At 44.5% G+C, this 21,557-nt stretch overlaps 1 protein-coding gene across 5 annotated transcripts in view; it reads right to left on the bottom strand.

The window, feature by feature from the left end:
* Nucleotides 1-21,557, bottom strand: part of LOC135903595 (uncharacterized) — a 1,541,440-nt gene that overhangs the window by 1,311,010 nt on the left and 208,873 nt on the right. The window contains exon 3 of one of the 5 annotated variants that reach the window (XR_010564856.1): nucleotides 6,973-7,053. The exons of the other annotated variants lie outside the window; for them this stretch is intronic. The gene's annotated coding sequence lies outside the window, so the exon portion shown is untranslated. Of the gene's footprint in view, nucleotides 1-6,972; nucleotides 7,054-21,557 lie in introns of those variants that run through there. 5 annotated transcript variants of the gene reach the window in all.

Here is a 21,557-nt window from a genome sequence, read left to right as displayed (position 1 = left end):
CTTCTTGCTTTAAGAAAAATGTTACGTAGAATTTTATTACTTCGTTTACACAACTTTCATTTGAAGCTTAATTCGAAATTTGAGTGTTTATTTTACTATATGCACGCTTCTTTGAGCCGCTTATCTTTTCTTTTTGTGGGGGGGCGGGGAGGGGCGGGAATTGTTTGGATAAGTAAGAGATAACCAGCATGAGTGAAAGTGTCCCATTCTCCTACACGTAGGCCTTATTCAAAATAAGAGAATGCAGTAAATATAAGATACATTGACACGACTTATGCTCAAACACGACTTGCCCTTCTTATAACTGGCATACAGCGAACTAGAGTATTAGTGAAATTGTGCAGTGTTTTACGCCAAAGCCTGCTTATACTTTCATTTTTTTGTTGTTGTTGTAACATCTATTTTGTGAACTCACCATTGAGAGGATTAACGCCCTTATAGTTGCTATGTTTATGGGTTAAGTTACGGTTAGGCCATTCAACATTATGGATAAGCGGGTTTAGTACAAGTAATTAGTGTAGCGCGTCACCCTAATTGCAACAGTTGTGCATCTTTTGTTGAACCCGGTACTAGTAATCCTCGTGCGTACACTTCTTGCTGTCGCAAGGATTATTGAGTCTCTTTAGTCCCACTTAAGGCCGTTGAGAAACTGCGGTGCCTCTCAGAGGGATAAAAGTTTTTAGCTCATGCATTGGAGACACGCATTCTTTATTTTCTTCCCCCGGAACAATTGCAGCAGTAGCTTGATTATTACAACAGAAGAAAGGAGGTCATTCTCAACAACCTTTAGCTACTGGTTGTTAGTGTCCGGCCAACTAAACACGTATTGCCTGAAAACGTCATCATAATCTATTGCTTATTTGGCGAAAACGTTATGCAAGGTTGTAACATCAACCGAAAAAAAAAACATGTCTACAGTCGACAGGATAGGGAAAGAAAGAAAGCGAGGACTACACATACGGAAGTCGCAGCGGCGCACACAAGTGCAGGTAGGCACTCTTACAGCTAAGCTGTTAAGGCGAGTAAAAAATAATTGAGATTGTTAGGTCCAGAGAGGAACACATTATTGGCGAACGATCTCCTTATTGGAGAATAAGAGGCATGGTTATGGAAGTATTGGAGAGAGTAGGATTGTTAGCTTCTTAATGAAAATGGATAAACAGTCATTGTCTACCTGTTAACAGGATTACGATGGCGTAACTACGCATATTAAGCCACCATCCTTCCCCGCATTATCCCACGCTTAACCTCGCAGCCAAAGCATACGGCGCGCGGGCATTTAATTCTACTCGCTGACTCGGAACGTCACGACTAAGGTGAAATCAACCATTTACTTTGTGTGTCCATATATTTGATATCGCAATAAGCCTTTTTATTATTTTTTTATTGCGATAGCAATTATGCAAACAATCAAGGCCAATTTTCGCAGTCACCGTGGCACCGCGCTGTCCCGTGTAAAGTCCGTGTGTTAGGAGAATGAGCAGCCAGTGTCATACGTTGGTAGTCATATGATATTCTGGGGGTTTGAGTGCAAACACGCAAGGCACGGCGAGCCGAGAAGGGTGTTGCCTTCATGCGCGTCGTCGTGCCGCGCACGCCATGTGGGTTGATACGTGATCAAGCCCTCGCTGCCCCAAGGCCGGTCTAAAGGATTAGAGCGTGCGTCTCCTCCTCTAACACTGCCACTTGATTTGATTTACGCTTCGCAACTAAGATATTCAGAGTGATTGATGGAATCTGTACTAAATACCTTGAAAAGCTTTCTCGTACGCATGCACTGTCCATTTGCGATGTGGGGCACTAAGGAGACCTCTCTAACAACAGCCGTTGACTAGGATAAGTTTGCTTTATCCCTGCGCTACTCGTTGTAAACCAACGGACATAATTGTTTGCTCTTCTGAAAACGAGGAGGACGGAATAGGGAAAGAAAAATAAGGAAAATAACAGCAGCAAATCTGCTAGTAAGGGAGGAGACGTTTAAAAGGTTGTTTAAGGCTTCAATAATTTCGGTAATGATAAGTAAAACCAAGCAGCCAGCATTAAAGCAGTGTTGCGAAAGGTCTGTGATTGCGTCTCTGAAATGCTTAAATGTCATTATTGTAGATACGGATGCGAGCAACAACGTTGACGAAGACACAAACATACAGAATAATGGCCAGGACCCCCAGCAGAATAGAGAAATCCTATGTGGAATCGCCAACAACGGGGAGGTCCCACTTAAGTGTTATGGAGTTTTTAGAAATCGCCTCTTGCTGATAGCATGATTCTAGTCACTGAGCTTGATTGTTCACAGAGGCGGACATAACTTGCACGAAATATCGAAATATCTAAATAATTTACAAACATTAACTAATTAACTTTCTAATTACGACCCATATTGAAATTTACGAATTCTAGCCGGCGAGATTTTCAGGCGTGTCCGCACACGAAACAATTACCTATCTCGCGCTGCGTTGCCGCTGAACCCATCGCAGATTGCCTCCAAGGTAAAGTGTTGGCAGCCGCTCTTAGCCGTTGGCTCAAACACCATAGCCGGAGTAGAACAGAAAATGTCCGCCAAGCTTCCCTTTCGTCTTGTGCCTTGCGTGCGTGAGAAGACCACGCACCCTCTCTACATTCCTCCCGTGTGCTGGCGAGATGGTGTTGCCACATCAAGCCGCACTTCTCGGCTCACACTCGCAAGCTTTCCCCCGCACCTATAGCATACGGCGCACGGCCGCGATGTTATCGCTCTCGCTCTTTATGCGAATCCGCACGGCAACGCCGATAGAAATGGCGGAAATTCGCCTGTACTGGCCATGTAGATGCTACCGCAATAAAAAACAAACAAACAATGTAGCGCTCTACGTGGACGGGGATCACTGTAGGTAAATGGAGAATGCTCATGCGAGCCATGAATGTTTTTCTTATTTCGCACAAACTGTTCTATATATAAATTTATACAGCAAACATTGCTTTAAGCAATTAATAAGGTGTCATTGAAAAAACAGCCGCAGTTTCGCAGGAAAGGCGAAGCAACGATCGCGATATCAAATTAGCAGACGGTCATACGAAGTAAGAAGGGCCGTATCAACTTGTAAACATTCGCTTGCTAAGTAAATTAACAAGTATGGTGTCAGCGCGCACAGCGAACGATAATACATCACACTCGACGACCGCGGACGCTCTTTGTCAAAACGCTGGCGTTAGGAAGCACGGCAGCAGCAGCGAGCGCAGTGACCTGCGTACTGTCTATAGTTTTACCGCTTACTAAGCGCCGAGAACACATAGCACGCACAGAACTGCGAGCTGTTGACGCACCTAGATGTTACCCCCAACAGAGATTGCTCTCAAGATAGGACCGCGCGCAGTGGCCACATACGCAGTTGCAGGCGGAGTACAACGCCGCCCCTCCTCCTTCCCTTCCCCCAGTGCCTCGCGACGTCAGACACCTCGCGCGCGACGGAAGGCGGCGCGCTCTATTCCCTTTCTCTTCCTATTCTCGCGGGCGAGATTTCGCCGCGATCGTTGGCTCCCCTCGCAGGCTTTGACTAGAACATACAGCGTAAGTTGCGCGGTGACGGTGTGATCGCCAATGCACTTTATACGAAACATAACGGCAACGTCAACGGCAGAAATTCGCGATGAGCGTCCATATAGAATAATAATAATACATGGGATTTACGTGCCAAAACCACTTTCTGATTATGAGGCACGCCGTAGTGGGGGACTCCGGAAATTTTGACCACCTGGGGTTCTTTAACGTGCACCTAAATCTAAGTACACGGGTGTTTTCGCATTTCGCCCCCATCGAAATGCGGCCGCCGTGGCCGGGATTCGATCCCGCGACCTCGTGCTCAGCAGCCTAACACCATAGCCACTGAGCAACCACGGCGCGTACCATACAGAATTGGTAACGGAATAAAATTGTGGAGCATGTCGAGATGTTATCTGTAACAGTAATGGGCAAGCTCGAAATCAAAAGAAGATAACCCGTACCATTAAGCCCAATGAATAATACTAAAGCTAGCGACATTCGTTTGTCTTGCAGCCCAAACCGCCGAGCGAGTGCAGGTAAGAATATGTGCGCCTTCCAGTTGTTGGAGTGGTATCACGTAGTTGCACTCGCGGCGTTTCCGCCGGAACAAACCTTTGTTCCGGCGGAAACGCCGCGAGTGCAACTCTCGCGTGCTGCATGCAGGCGCCAGCCGCGCTTTTCTGATTTACTGTTCTTTCTTTTTCTTTTTTTTTTCACTGGCACCCGTGCCACGACAGTTGTTCTTGATCGTAGTCACAAGCTCTCGCCGCGATCCCAATGAGCCATCTGAGAAGGTAATCAGCGAGGCAACGAGGGGGCAAGGAAATGAAGCCAGGTGAGGAGAAATATCCGTACCGTTTGTTTACTCACGGGGTTTTGTGACAACGCATCCACGTGCGTTAGGTCGCCATGGATTACAGCGCTCTCAAACCTATAGACCTCGTGATATACGGGTCTAGCTTATCGCAGTGGGAAGGAGCGGCCACGCATTTTTTCCGACGCGTCAGCAGCTTCCGGTGCGCATACGTGGTCCTTATCAGGCGCCATGGCTGGACTTTGAACGTCCGTGTCATGCGCAGCCTACCATACGACAACATTTAAGTGTGACATCCCTGCTGTCTCTGCTGCGTGGAATCATTTTCGTGTAAATTGTTTTATTAATTTCGTATGCTTTCCTTTTCTTCGCAGAAAGAGCCCACCGAAGACCCCGGTTGCTCTAAATACTGTTAACAGTCACCTTTCTACATCCTGCACATTTTTTGCAGTAACGCCTTATCGATACAGTAGTATGACAAGCTTATTAGACCTAAGAAATAATAATTCATGACTAATGTGAACGAAGCCTGTACAACTAGAATGTGCGTCCCTTACGTAAAGCCCTGCGTTACTTCTTTTTATTTCTTGATGAAATCAATTGTAGCGGATGTGTATTTAGGGAAGTGACGGTTGTCGAGTTTGTGCAGTGCGCTAGCATGCGTTCTGCTTTGAGCATTACAGCAAGAAACTTCCAAAAGGGGGCTCAAAGTAGACTATTGGTAAAGTGCACTATCGTATCTCGGCACGGACAAACGGCTCACAAAGGGCTATCGGCGACTCCCATTCGAAAAGAATGCGCATTCGTGATTGGTAGTCCATAGTATAAACGAGACAATAAAGTCACAAAGATTTTCATTTGCAATTCATATTTCTGCATTTCACATTCCACGGTGTTCGTTTTGCATAAGCGAGGCAGCAGTCATCAACTAGTTCACGCTGTCCTGCACTGCGCCCTCAATCGCCGACCTTTCGTTGCGCAGAAGCGAAGGGAACCATATATTTCTCCAGGGCTTTTCTTTGGAAGTGCAGCTTCCATCTTGAACTTTGCGTGCCCAACTTCTCGTGGCACTGCTTTGTACATTTTGGCGGATAGGTCGCACTGCACAATATTGTTCCTCATCATGCAAAATTAATTTTAAAACAAATGTAATTCGTTCGTTCCGACAATATTAACATTGTGTAAAAAATAAGCTCGTTTTCTCGCGAACTTAAGGGCGGTAGGATTACTCCGGTTTTTAAGAAAGGTGATCGTTCATTACTAGCTAACTATAGGCCTATCTGCGTTCTCCGATTCTTCAGTAAGATTATTGAAGAAAAGCTAGTGAAAACACGGCTAACAAAATACCTGAATAAATTTATTATTTCGTCGTACCGATTTGGATTTCGATCCGGCCATTCATCTGACTATAGCTCTCGCATCTCTTGCCGACCGGTTAAAGGAAGCTATTGACGATGGAAAATTTGTCAGATCCATTCCAGGGAGGGGTGGGAGGGGGGGGGGTGGAGGCAGGCGTTTCAAAGTCTTTCGACAGCAGGAACCACCAAATTCTTATTGTTAAACTGCGGGCATTAGGTATACGAGGTCCTCCTTCACTACTTTTACGCAAATGCTTACAAGAAAGGTATCATGTTGTCCTTATTAGGATGCTACATCTCTCTGTTAAGGCAAATATAATCAGTTTTTGCCGTGCCAGTTACGAGGAGGTTAAGCGCTTTGTCTAAGCGCATGTAGGCACTGTCATCCAACAGTAGCATTCAACTCACAAATGAGAGTTCCAGGTTCGTGACATACCCGACAGCAATAACAAACATCTCCAAAAACGATGATGTCCAATCACCCTCTTCAGATTCCAGAGAAAACTTAGCTTATACGTGTGTGGCACTGTAGGTGTTTTGTGGAGAGAAAGAATGGATGGTATGGCCACTACCGTGTCAAGCTAATAAATATCAGTTGCGCCTAGTTACGAGACGTACAGTTTCCCCGCGACATACAATACCGGCCTGCACACGGTTTATTGCATACGTTATTTACTGTGGTCAATAAAGAAATTTCTGCTGGAACGTGTGTGGCTGACGGCGCCTTTCCGATATGGCCACTTAGACACGTGGCGCCTTCTCATCAGCCGCCTACATATGAGTATTGCGCTTGGGCGATCACCTAACTTTTCCGTGCTTTTATCAGCGTTCTTGGCCGTAAAATTGTTTCATTGGTAAGTTCTCACATTATCTAAAGACATGACATCTTTCAGTAGAATTTACACATCTCATGTGGTGCACATCAACAGGGCAGAATCCCTCCATTTCAGTTTTTCTTTTAGTGAAAAAGTTTTTCGTTTCGCTCATAAGACGTCGGGCCGCAGACAGAATGCACAGCACTGCGTCGTCCTTTTTCTCTCGAAGCTCGAGCAGCTCTTCTTCGCTCCCCATATTGCTCTCCACGGCTCAAGTTTCCGCGGCAATATTGAACTAGGTACTTTCCCTGCCCGGTCCTATATCACTTGCCCGAGACGCGCAAAAGCACCAGTGGCACCATAGACCATGAAAACCTGATGTTTGCAGTTTTTTAAAGCCTGCGAAGGGGCGGGTACGTGTAGAGGGCACAATAAAATCCACTCGAGCAAACACACGCATGGGCGTCTTTTTGCTTCAGCCGTGCCGCCGTTCTATGACCACGCATATTGCCTGAAACCGATCTTCGAGAAGGGCGCCTGGAAGGCAAACTGAAACGAAATTTCAAATTGAATAAATTGCTTAGAAATAAGCAGTATAAACATAATAAACAGACGAAGCAAAGCCGAAGGGCTGGTATTTGTCTATTGTTCTTATTAACTAGATTTAAATACCCGAAAAGTAGACAACACGTGTATACTGCAGATAGTATTTGCTGGGATCACTCTAAACCAAAAACAGAGACGCAGGCCTGCATCAGAACAAACAGGAAAGGAATAGTGATAATGAGGAGAATGATCATTACAAGAAAAGTGGCAATGCAGAGCACTCCATAACAGATTGAGTGACAGAAGGTAATATTTGCATGTGGGTAAAAGTAAATAAAGAAGCAGGCTGAGGAAGAATGTGAAATTTGATAGAATTCCATCAACTCATGTCATATATGGCTAATACTACCGACAAAGACTCTAGTGGGGCGCTAGCCTACTCCAGTCAGCCATCCTACCACGTATTACTAGTATTATTGGGTCTTAACAGCGAATCCGAACTTTGACGACTTATACAACCGAAGGAGATGCTATCAATTTTGTGTGTATCGGCACGTGTGGTTAGTCATCGTTCTCTCTCTCTCTCTCTCTCTCTCTCAATATATATATATATATATATATATATATATATATATATATATATATGTGTGTGTGTGTGTGTGTGTGTAGCACAAACGAACAAACACGACGAACGTAGAAACACGTTCGTTTTTACTATCAAACGTTTCGGCTGGTGGGCCAGCTTTCGTCAATGACATTTCACAGGACATCGGCAGTCCTTTGAACTATTTCTAAAATTTCGCTACAGATGTGCTATATTATTTCACAGTAAATTGATACGGCTATACATTGAAGATACACAAAAGCGGGAAAAGGCACATGCACGAGGTAACAATGCGCACGACGTCCACCTTAATTCACTATAAGATCCTCAATGTTTGGTGTGCAGAATTGTGATATGAGTTAGGCACGATACGAATTGCGCATTGTAACGCCATTACGCGCACATGGCGACACAGACAAGTGAGCCACGCTATAGGACGGGCGACAATACAAAAACATAAATATATAAAAAATAGGTATATTGAGCTGCGTGAAAAATCAGAAAGGCATTCGATGAGATACAATAAAATCGCGTTAAGTATTGGAGGGCAGACTAGTGAGTGTTCGCTTATGGAAACTGCTGTTTGCTTATGCCTGACCTTACAGTGCCAACTTATACACGATGAAAAATTCGCGAATTTCCCACTCATGGAGCTAGCGAAAACCGGATTCCAATACCATTGCCTTAATTTTATCAAAGGAGTGACTAAGCATCATGACATGTTTTTATAGGGGCAATTTCTGAAGTTTTTTGGCGTGAGACTTATGGTTAATAAATCGCGTTATAAACGATATTTCTGCTTGGCCAATATATTGAATGTTACATCTATATCGCATTCAAGCAAGTATACTACGTTGGGAATGTCACGTACAGTTTAAATTGCCCCCCTTTTTTACCTGAAAGCCGGTGGATGAGCTGGTGGCGACTTCCGTCGTTAGCATGTGTGCACACACCTTGCAGCAGGATTTCCCTCAATGAGCGCAGCTGCTGTGTTTACGGATCGCGTGCTTTGAAGATGAAAGGATATCGCGGAGGTTTCTTGACCGTCTGTGGACGACCTTCGGTAGTTCTGGAAATATATTTTTTAGGCGTTTACTTCGTGTTAGGATGTTATGGCGTCCTTTAATTATAACAGATAGTTTTTGTGCGGACGCCATGTAAGTCAAAACGAGATTCGCCTGGGATGTATTGGGAGACATGGGATTGGCGTTAAGGAGATCGATCCGGCTTAGTTGGTCTGCGCACTTATTGGCGTCATGAATCATTTCTGGTAGGCATTTGCATTGAATCAGTGAATCTTTAGTTCGTAGCAGTGGGAAAGGAACTCATCGCTGTTGGAGTATATTATTTTATACCGATGAACCTGGCTATAAAGTATTCTCGTCTTGCAAAGTTGGACGTGGCTGCTATGGAAATCAAAGGGTTGGTGCCTGTTGGTTTGTTTGTGGGGAAGCTCAGTGGATAGCCATCCTTGCCAGGCTATGACGGTAATGTGAAGGAAGTTCATTGCTTTTACAGAATAATGGTGGAGAAAAGGTAAGGGATGGATGGGCATCAATAAAGTTGTTAATGAAACTTGAAAGACTTAACGCAGAAAGTTGGGCAAGTTGGTGTTGATGCATTTGCTGAGAAATAGTTACTAACTACAAGAGTAACGGAAAGAAAAGTTAGGACAGGACAGAGCGCTAGCGCTCTGTCCTGTCCCATTTTTTTTTCTGTTAGTCTTGTTAGCGCTAGTAACTATGTCTCAGCAACTGAAAGACTTTCGTCGCCATGTGGCAAGTCAAACGGCGAAATCGGAAGGCGTTCAGCGCCACGTGAAAATGGGAGCAAGTTTTTGCTCTTAGCCGCCGGGGAAGCGCCATGCCTGCGGGGCACTATTCCAGCCTTAATAGTTGCGTCAGCAGGGCCTGATATGCCAAAAGACGGAGTGGAAGAGACTCCTTCATTACTAATCTTCTTGTCTTACAGTTCCAAAAATCGAATTGTCAGTAGATGGGATATTCAGCAAAAGAGACATGTTCATTCGAGCTGCTCAACAACTAGCGCTGTACCAGATATATATGCGGTATTCAGGATACACACACGTCTATACAGATGGCTCCAGTACAGCAACCTCTTCAACTTCATCATTCATTATACCACACCTCAACAAACAAGAATCATTTAAGTTAACTCGTGTGACTTCGTCTACAACGGCTGAACTGTTCGCAATCCTAGGTGCGATAAAATTTATATTGTCAGTAAGAGATGCGCAAAAATGGGTAATTTTCAGTGATTCACAGGCTGCTCTAACATCACTCTGCAACACAAAGGGGAAAACATTCAGTGACAGTATAATATATGAAACACTTAAAAACCTCACATAGGCAAGCGAAGCGAAACATGCAATAGCATTCCAGTGGATACCAGGGCATTGTGACATTCCTGGCAACACAGCAGCCGATGAAGCAGCACGACAAGCACACCTCAAAGATGATACATCTCCGCTCCCAATATCAAAGGATGAATTGCGCTGCATTATAAGGACAACGTCTCTCAAAATGTCTAGAAACACTTGGTTTGACCAGAATTCTAAGAGCTCGGACTTATACCATATTGATCCATTTATTGAATTCAAATTTTCATTGTCATTAGATAGAACTATGGAAACCCTTATTCATCGATTAAGGCTAGGCACTGCCTACACAAAGCATTTCTTACACAGAATCGGCCGTGTGGAAACCCCCGAATGTGATTGTGGATTTGTAGACGAAGATATATATCACCTCCTTCTAGATTGCCCACATCACGACACACCAAGAAGCCGACTTAAATCAGCGCTAATTAAATTAGACCGCAGACCTTTCAGTTTAAGGAAAATTTTTGGGCCCTTGGCCAACAACGGCCTTGCAGAAGAGTGCTTTAAAAGCACTAAAGAGTTTTCTTGAAGACAGCGGCATTGCTGGAAGTTATTAGCGCTTTCATTGTTCTCTTCATTTCATTGTCACTGTGTATATCCATCTGTTTGTGAATTATGTTATGTTGACTGCTCTGTTGTGACTGTATGAGATAATGCATTTACATGATGTATGTACCACCCGCTGACTAGACAATGTGTTATTAGGCGGAAATATCTTTTTTACTTTTGCGACTTTCATCTACAAAAGTGTGGAGACATATACATTGTATTTTGTATGTACCATGTGTTCCTTACGTCATAGTGTTCCTGTGGAAACGCTGCGTGAAAAGTCATGGTGCTTGTGTGGAAAGACTATTTGATATGTAACCTTGAACCTTGTACGATGTGTGACGGAACCACTCAAGAGATGAGGAGTAGCCGGCGCCTTAAATTGTGCGCCAACATCTCCTTATATCATATCAATAAAAAAAAAATCTTCTTGTCTAAAGCCGCCGGAGGAACTACCATCGCTAAGAGAAGTCACTTTCTGTGTACTGCCTCGAAGCGCTCGAAGTGACTCAGTGATGCTGAAATCAGTGGCAGCTGATAGGGGATTGCACTTGTTACCAGCGCAGAATTCTCTTTAAGCATTGACATAAAACTGTAACCCCAACGTACAGTTGCCATGCGGTGAAATGCGTTCGCTCTTTGCACCAATGCAGCCACAACACTTTCAACTGCGTGTCGCCATAGCACTTTGCTGTCGATGGTGGTGCCACGAAGCGAACACTAGTTGCACAACAAATTGGATGGCCTCTACTATTCAGTGTCTGGCGGGTTCACTCTCACCTCACTCCCGGAAAAAGAATAAAAACATTTTTTCTGCCAATAAAGATAGGCCAAGCGTCGATAAGCGGCGTTCGGTGACGGAGATTGCGCCCTGAGCTATACGGGCCAAATGTTCGTGATGGTACCCTGGGATCCAAATGCAGGTGTCGTCTGCGTAGATGGGCATTTTAACTGCCTTGCAACCTACATTCAGTGCGTCTGGAAGACTGTACATGGCAAGGTTAGAAAACAATGGAAATAGGACACTTTTTTCTGGGCCGCCGAGGTAAATGCGTAGATTTTCGCTCAAAAAGTTCCGAGCTTAACCTGGATACGTCGATCTGTAAGAAATTCGTGGAGGAATTGAAGAGAATTTCCTGTGACATCCATGGCTTGTAGTCCGTTGATGATGCCTTTATGAGACACACCGTCCTATGCTCTGGCAATGTCCATAAATATGGCGAGCGACAAAAGGCTGTCGACGCGACGGTACCCGATGTGGTTTACTAAGTCCAAGACACGGCTTTGGGAACTCGACCATGGACGACATCCGGTCATACACGATCGAAGCCCACTTCCTTGCTCATGATACCAAGTTAACATAGTATATATTAGTCTTTATATGAACTTTGATACACCTGATGTTAGCGATACTGGCCGATGTGAGGCAAGGTTCGCAGCATCCTCTCCGGACTTGAGCACTGGCAGCACCCATGCTGTCTTCCACGCTTCTGTGATCTCTGCTGTGCTCCAGAAGCGATTAAATATGTCCAGAAGGGCTCGTCTTCATTCGCACGGCAGGCAGGCTTGCCTTCATTTATTGCTTATCAAATTGGGACTCACGCCACAGCGTCTCCTTAATTTGCTAAGCGCCAAACACAACTCACGAAATGTGAATGCCGTATTCATCGTATGGAATGATTTAGATGACAGGGGGTTCGCCACTACTGCTGACACCCCGGGCAATGAGATCGGTGACCCCGCGATTTGATATGACACGAAACGTATTTGATCGCTTTGGATATAATACTTTACCTCGAATAAAGGGTCAACGATCTCAAATAGTTTAGAATGCTTGTAACCTGTATGGATTTCTTCAGGACGACAGAGCACCTAAGATTTTCTAAGGTTGAGATAACAATCATGTAGCACCATTTCGCAATGTTTTCTAACAATTCTAATTCTTGAGTAAATAAGCAATCGTTAGTATAGCCACCCACTTAATTCAGTGCGCCTTCCTTCCCGTATAGTTGTCAGACATACTGTGAGCGTTAATGAAAGACAGATACCTAAATGAAGGGGACGCGGGGTAGCTAACATGAAAAAAACACTGTTTTGCCCTTCACATGGCAAAACGTACTTGCAAGATGTGCTGAAAGAGCTATGAAGGGTTAGCAAGTGCAAGGAAGGGAAGACAAGCACACTATGATTTCTCTTTGTTTTATCATGGCATGTCAGTTCAATGCAGTTACGCATACAAAAACATATTGGTGCGTGCGTTTGTCTCCCTGTTTACGACGAAGCACCTGTTCTAAGCACTGCGGTTAGGTGGAACCCAGTTACCATGGCGAATGAATTCCGAAAGCTCTCTTCTAATGCATATACCACCCAGGAACAGTCACCGTAGCACTTACATGGTGCCATGGCCTATTCTTCTCATGAGCTTTTTTAATTAAGTCTGCTGTTTCTCACTGGCCTGTGTGTTCCGGAGATCCCGTGTATTTATCCGCCGACACGAAAGGGTGCCAATTTCCATAAAGCAGACCGACTGATGTAGCGTAATTTAAATTTACGAAGACTCGGGCAGAGAAAGCGCAGGAATAATGAGGGGGGGAAACTGGGAGGGCGATTAAGCTTCGCTGTTAGGAGGGGAACGCGACTGCGTTCAAAGATCCGTGACTGCTTATCATGCTTCCCATCAGGTCAGTTGCAGCTTCTTTAACCGTAATGGTTACCGGGAAACGCTGGCAGCGAACGCTGTGCCCGAAGGCGAACTTCCTGGTTCTTTTTTTTTATTGCGTTGCCAGGAATTGATGGTGTGGCAATTTGCTGAATGAAGAATAAACTGAAACCGAAACCAAACGGGCCTCGCCGCTTCTATCAAGACAGACCTCCAACGGTAGCTGGAAAAGGTGCTTGTGTTTGAGTTTCCGCTTAACAGAACTAACAGAACTATCGTTTCTTGTATAGTTGAATTAGAATCCGACGCTATCATGTCCGTAGGTTGTGTGTACCTCACTATTTACGAATTTTCTGACGCATTTTGCTTTGAGAAATTTAATTAGTTTAGTAATTTCCTTGCGCCACGCGGAGGGCCTGCGTGGTTGTAGATGAGTGGTTTGGAATTATTTTCCCTGCCGCAGACGTTGGTGCCAACACTGCGTTTTCTACCACATGGGGCCCTCAACGCTCTCGATTTAAAAATCGCAGTCCGGGTGTTCGTTTTATTGTGAACCGTCAAAGGGCTGGTCTTGTAGAATTATAACCAAAGAGCGTCCCTGCGTGTCATCACTAAATTCTCAATTATCTGTGTTCATCTTCCGCGCAATGAAATCTTTCTCGGAAAAAAAAATTATGACCAATTGAAGCGAGAACATAAATAGGAGGCGCCTAGGACAACAAGGCGATGCAAGCTGCACACGTGGAGTTTTACTTCTGCGACTTACTTAGCTATATCGGCTCTGAATAGGTGCGCAATAACGACGAGCGCTCTGCTCGTCCTATGCGTATCTAGGTTCCCAATGTAGGCTTACGCCAGAATATAACAATGTATTGTTATCACGCTCTTTATCACGGTTTCGTTAGTCGGCCCGAAAAGCGCTTTGCCGACATTGCTGAGAAACCTAGATACACTTACCACGGCATGCACTAATTTGAATTACCACATTTTGTAAGCAAGTGGATCAATTACCGATTTTGTTACCTGCCGTTGACCCGACCCGCACCAAGATAATCTTTTCTTTTTTTTTTTTGCTATGCCGTGAAATTTGGTGATCCCAGTACACGGAGCGGTGGTTCGCACTTTCGTTCTAAAAAGTTGCCTGTATGGTTATGCTTTATCCTGGTGATTACTACTTTTTGCAGCGAAGGAGAGCATCACCAGAATGAATTAATTGCTGCTTGAGATGACGTCAAGTGTTGCTAAATGCATCAGACGTACAGAAAGGCAATGTTGGAAATAATCGTTCAGTTATTCTCTATGAGAGAAAAGACTGCTCTTAGCGTTGAATAAATGCACTCGGCATGCGTATTCCTGCAACTTGTCTCACTGCATGCTAGCCGAAAATTTTAGAAATAAGTAGTATGGCGTTAGCACGATTGTCACGGAGCTTTTGAACCGCAGCTTTCTTTGCCGATTCCTTCAACTTTTGCGTTGCTACAGCTGCTGCTGTTTCCTTGCACGCCGCGTCATGTGTGTGTGTGTAGGGGGGCGGGGGAGGGCGGGTTCAGAGCGTGTACGCATGTACAGGTATACATGGCAGGAGCACGGAAACGCGCAAATTCGACGCGAGAAACTCCCATGGACCTTTTTATCGCGTGGCATGTGTGGAATTCTCTGTGGAGCTGCCTGGGTATCACCCCATCAGCCTTTTGACAGAAGTAGTTATCTGTGACCCCCATCAAAAGCATTGCAGACACTGCAGCACCTACCTTCCGACTATCGTTCATGTCCAGAGTGGACGTAGATAGAACTCGGAGACGAGATAGGTGACGTCAACGACATTTTGGTGAAGCGGGGCTACAATGTCATTTGAAACGCCCTGGGGGATGCCAAAATGCCCTTTGAAGCCCCCTGAGGGATGCAACGATGCCATCTGGATGCCGTCATTAGGCGTCGCCCGCCGCAAAAGCATTGCAGCAGCTGGAGCGCTTGCCTCCGTTAGCTCATTTGGACTCTCTTTAGTGAAGGAATTAGTGAATGAATGACATGGGTCTCTCTGTGTGCTGTGTACTACATGGACAAACCGAAGTGGTGCTGGCAGGGTAACATTTAACATCACATCACGACTGTCGTATGCCGTCAACATCACTGCCAAATACCATCAATGAATACAAACAGCACAGATAGCTTCGCTTATATCGATTCCAAAGTGCGTGTTATCTGCATATTATCTTTTCATAGATTTTGCAATAAATAGGCTCACGTTGTTTGCTGGAGAACTGGCTGGTCGAGTCGCGCCCTCACATAGTTCTCGATGATTTTTGCATTCTGTGAACGGAGTAAAAACACAAGACCAGCCGTTGCCGTACGCTTTTAGAGCGCACCCCTTAGTTGCCCGTTCCTGCACTGAGCGTCGTAGTTCCCAGCGTGAGTGAATGAGCCCAGCGAAAGATGAGAGCAAACGCGGCACGTGGGAGGGGGGGGGGGTGAAGAAAGCAGTGAGAGAGAACAGGCGCAAAGAGGGAAGTGGAGGGGAGGATGCAGCAGCACCATGAGGCGGAAAGCGGAGGAGGCTATGGCGAAATCGTGAAGAGAAAAGCGTAGTGCGGTGAATGGGGTTACGAGATGGCCTCTCAGACTAGTGCGCATCGCATGGCACGCTTGTCGGCGGCGGCTTCTGTGAATCGCGCCCACGCGTCGCCCACGCGCAGGCTCTCGCGATCTCCAGATTAGCAAGGCAGTGGCGCCACACTTCGATCCATTCGCATCGTGGCGCACGAAGCCGATTGTCCATGCCAGCCAATATATCGCGAAATGGAAACACGTATAGAGGTGCGCTCAAATTTTCCATTAGGTAGTATTGTAATCGTTGGTGAATTTTTTGCTAATAACCACATCGGTAAGCGGGGCTCGAAAAAGGGAGCGTTATCCTTCATATACGCGCCGTGCACGCCGACGGACGCGCCAGTGGTGGCGGCCTTGCGCAGAACACGCGGGAGAGGAGCCTGGCACGCGCCGTAGTTTGTTGTGTCGTTGATCGTGCTTCTCTGTCTTATTCACGTTTTCAGAGCAAGATAGGCAACACCATCCGCACATGTCGGGTAGCCAAAGCTTCAGGGGATGTCGAAGAAGAATTGTTGCAGGGTGGGGGGGCTCAAATACCGGTGAAAACGTGCCGGTGATGCGGTGCTAATCATTCCCGGCAAAGCCTCATCAGTGGGAGCAACGGTAGCAAAAATGGATCGTTGCTTTGAAGGGAAATTTCTTGTTCTCATCCTTTCCTTTGTCTCGTCGGTGTTTTTTTCCACTCGATCATAGTTAGACGCGTGAGCAACGAAGTTCATCTGCAGTGCAGCATGAGGTTTAAAGGCATTTCGCTAAAGTTCGGAATACTGTTTCCCGCTTATATTGTTTTCCGCTTCTTTACCGCGTTGAGCTAGCTAGGCAGCATGACTACACGAGCGCATTGCGTTGTATGTTAAAGCTACTGAAGTTTGCAAGAGCTGAAATGGTTGGTTTCATGTGACGCGGTAAATCCTCGCACCAGCTGTCGCGCACTTCATGTTTTTACATCTATTTTGTGCGTGGCTTTGCACATGTTTAACTGTTGCTAGTTGCTCCATGCATAACTCTTGTCGATTTTTTTTTGAGCTGCCAAGTTTTCACCCTGCCTTGTTTGTAAAGGGCTGAAATCCCGCTGTGTCTTATCGGAATGATACCAAGGAACTGCTTCTTTAACAGCTTTATTCTTTTCGCCCGAGGGTATCTTAGATATTGTTTGCGTTTTTGGAAATGTGTTTAGAAAATAGGTAGTTCAGGGCGAGAATTGCTAATAGCTGCTGCATATGGTACTTTTGTTCCATTTCTCGCTGAAAAGATCGCGTCCCGTTTGGGAAGTCATCACACCTCTTTGCTGCCTGAGCAAACTTAACACGCCGAGTGATTTGTTTGTTTCAGAACGTAGTCCCTTCTTGCATGTGAGTTTTGTACTCAACTGAATTCTTTCTTATACTTACGCTGCAGACGACTAAACCGGGCCTTGCCGCCAGCGCTCATCTACTTTGACTGGCGCTGCTCTGCCTTTAAATATATCATGTGGCACCTCTCTCTAGTAATATAAGAAAGTACTGAAAAGTTAGTCAGTATTTAGCTTTGTACGTTTCCAAGCAGCTCTCTTGGGGAATTTAAAATTGCACAAACTGCAGCGGGAACGGTAGTTCATCGGCGTGTGCAGCAGAATTGCATCGGCGGTACAGCACTAACACGCGCTTTTATTAACCCGTGTGTTTGGTGACTTCGTTGGCTAGTGTACGCGTTTCCATCAATAAACTAGCAATTACTCTTCTTGAGGCGACTTCGACTGCACTTATTCGGCGATGTCACATGTATTCATCGGCAGAAAAATCACAACGGCATACGCAGAGATTGCACCGTGCGGATTTGTTTGATATAAGTCTGCGCTAACGACGGGCGCTTATTATTCAGAAACAGAAGCAGCATTGCGGCAAGAGTAGAATAAAAATCATCGAGTGATTGCATCACTCAACAAAATTTATTGGCTAGTGAACATGAGCTCCACGTCATGTAAATGGGGTTCATGGCGTTTGTCTGCGGGACACACCTTGCACGTATGTGGACCACGTTGTCCCAAACACCGGTAACATCGTGTTCATACCCGCTCGCACAGAGGTCAGCATCGTCCCTACAGCTGTCGCCGCAGAAGCAGCAGCAGCCTGGCACCCGAACAAAGGAGAAATCGCCGCCGCGAACTTCAGCCATCCTTGCTGCAAAGGGTTGTCGTCTGCTACTGCTCCCGCGTGTACTGTTGGAAGCGTCCGCTAGGTGGCTTTCAGTGGCGCCTCTATAGTCGGTGCACGAGGTGTATAGGGTCCAACTTTGGTCTCAAACAACAATAGGGATGTGGATACTTTCAATTAAAAAAACACTTGCGTCACTCATAGCTTCAATGTACGCTGTGGCGAACTTTATGCTTGAAGTGTGAAGGATTTTTTGGCTGACTTGCAGTGTTGCACATCTCTAGAACCCAAATGCGCCATGTTTTTCATGCTTCAAGAGAGGTCTAAGACATCACCTGTGTCCGTTTTGCAGGCTCGACGCTTGTTTTGCACACTCTCATTTTTAAATTTACTGCTCTTCTTTCTTTATTATTTTTTGTTTGGTTTGATCCATCAATTTACTAATAGCATGGAGGGAGGTTCCAGAATTACAGAACTCTCAGCAGGTCCTCACTTGTGTATTACAACATAAAGGTCAACGCCTTACTACTTGCGAAGCAATAAAAACGCACTTGAAACATTAACACGTGACTGAAGAAACCATGTGTTCATAATATAAGAAGTGTAAGGAAATTAAGTGGTCATCACTTTCACTACTTCTATTTATCGTAAAGTGGAATCATGCGTCATGTGGAACTGAGGATAGATGCCTGATGGTCATTACGAAGAATGTGACCCAAAAGAAAACTAATCAGTTGCCATTAAAAGTTCACTTTCATATATATTGCAGGCCAAAATGTCAGCACAACTTTACAGCCTCTATGTAAGGAACAGCAATGTGCCTTTCTGTAATCAGAAATTGGATGATTTCTCATCGTGGCACAGATTGTGGCCGTGGATATGTCGAGCACGCGGCCTTAAATGCTGCTGTCAGATTTTTAGTTGGCAAGCGGGATGAGTAATTTAAGCTACATTCTTAGTGCCGGATATTTTACGCTGTTGAAAAATCCTTCAGGGAAAGTATATAGTATGACTAACATTTTTTTTTTCAGAAGCTCTGATGCGAAATTCCTCATAGCCTGCGCGTCAGCCTAGTCCAACTTCATTTCATTACAGTTCAAACCAACTAATATGACACAAGCTTTATAGTTGTTCTTCCAGGTATTTTTTGTATTTTTTTTTCAGAGAAGCATTTTGGTCGTAATTGAATTTGTCACTCTGTCTAGTTTATGGCTCCCAGATAGCTTTTGTAACAGTTATAACGGATCACTTAGAGCATCGCGCTATATCTGGAACTGCCCAGCCCAATTCTTCACATCTATACGTTGACTTCTCGGGATAATAAATGTGACTGCTTACATAAAGTCATAAAGCGAGATGTGCACGTAGAACTGAAAGCGAATTGTGTGTTGTAGCAGTTCATTCGCAATTTTCCAAAGGTAGAGTGCACAATATTTGTAGTATACTTTCTATTGCGGGTGATCAGTACCTCAGGCGGAATCCAATAAATGGGCACTGTTATGAAGCAATAGCACATACTCTAAACAATTTTTTTTTAGTTTTTGCCACATGCGATGCATTTCTTTGTTTACCTATATGTGTGAAGGCCCCAAGGCAATTGAAACGTAGCTGCGAAGCACCCAATATAATATTAACGCGCAAGGAAATAGCCACGATATATATCAAATGTAGTCCTAAATATAAGTTATTAAATAGCGCCTTCCTCAAAAGGTTGTATCAAAGATGTTGACATCTGAGAAGGGGTTCTATTCCTGCATTGCTCATAAGATAAGCGTAACAAAGTGATTTAGCAGTGCGTGGTTCAATTATGGCTTTATGGCCTTGATTGACACGCAGCGTCAAGTTGGGTTCGGAAATTAACTTGTTGTGTAAGCAACTATTGTTGTTACATTACTAAACATACCTAAGAACATTTTCCATGATGCAAGCGCTAACATCTCTGGATTAGCCTTCAGTGACGATACGCGAACGGTATGATTACTGATTCAGAAGATAAAACGTACGGAGTCACTTTGGAGAAGCTCGAAAAATATTTTTAGGGGTATGGCTCCCACAGGTCAGGAGCTTGTGCTTGTTTAGCATCAAAGATTTTCTAATTAGTGATTGTATAGGTCATAGCGCCTGCAAACATTCGACGGATGGACCAAGCATTCGGTTGCATATATTAATGGTGTCTCAGGGCGAAGTGCGCAAGGTAGACTCACTTGCGTCAGCGCATAGCTTCTAAAGCACTGCTGCCAAAATAATAAGTAGGAAGAATAATAGTGGTGTATTTATTTATTATAATAGTGGTTAGAATAATAATAACGTTTATTTATATTTACTTTTTATAGCAAGCTATTAGACCAATCAATAACCATATTCAAGTTATGTCGAAAAGTATAAGTACCGTCGATAGCAGATTATTTCACCATATATTACAATTTTTTCGGCAAACACGCGAACAGTACCATTCAAGACAGAGCGATTGACATTATTGTAAATTATGAAACAAAAGTAGTATTAGTACAATTCTTAGGGTGCACCAGCTAGAGTGAACTGTTAAATGTGCGTCGTGGTTATTGGGAGCAGCAAACGGATATCAGTTAGCCCCCCAGAAATTAGTATTCAGTAGGTTTCGACAGATTACTTTCAGCATTTTATATAAAGAAAATAGGCAGCTCTTGACAGATCCTTTCAGATGTCCTATGAAATACTGAACAAACAACACAAAAAGCACAGCAAACGTTATTTAAAGTACTTTGAAGTATACAAGTAGATTATATTGGTCTGGTTCCACACGACAAAAACTTCGCACAATCGAGATGAAAGACGACTTTGACTCTGAGAGCTTAACAAGGTTTGTAAATATCGCACGTTTCAAGGCGTCCTGGTGAGTCAATTTCCGGCAGCACTATAAGTGGAAACTCTTGTTGCCATACACATGAAATGGAATCACCTTCCGACCATCCAGTGCGTTAAAAGAGCAGCGGAGTTTGATAATGCAACTCTTACCCCCCATATTTGTCGACACAGGCACGTTCAGGTTGCGTTGGCTTTACAGAAGATGGAAGCAACTTTTTAAAAACCATCATGAATCATGTTGCATACACATACGACATGAAGGGAAAAAAGTTACTTTTGTGGCAATCTTTTCAGCTCAAGGATTTTTTTCCCTCTTTTAACCTAGAACCAACCGGACAGTTCATTTGTTCGCGGACAGCTGTCAGCGAACAAATGTCATTATTTGCAGTCGCTATTACGTGACAATATTTATAGATTATTTTTTTCCCAAAAAGACAGACAAAGCCTCTATTAGAGGAGAGCGCGTGCTTGGCCAATTGGCGTGCTTATTTACGTGAGATTTAAGGACAACGGCACTATTTGTTCATTCTGTTGGTTCTGTCATCCCCAAAGTAACTGTGCTATAGCGGAGCTCAATGCACTTCCCAAAGTTAAGAAACAAATAGACAGTCGGTAAGCATAAAGTAGATGCGTTTTGAGGGCATCGTGATTCTAGTGCTACTTAATCATTTGATGGGACCCTATGTTTAACCATGCTGTATTCTAAATAAT

This window comes from Dermacentor albipictus, chromosome 1 (assembly GCF_038994185.2).
Source record: "Dermacentor albipictus isolate Rhodes 1998 colony chromosome 1, USDA_Dalb.pri_finalv2, whole genome shotgun sequence".
NCBI lineage: Eukaryota > Metazoa > Arthropoda > Arachnida > Ixodida > Ixodidae > Dermacentor > Dermacentor albipictus.
Note: the sequence above shows the minus strand (reverse complement) of the source record. Positions and strands in the feature narration are given on the sequence as shown.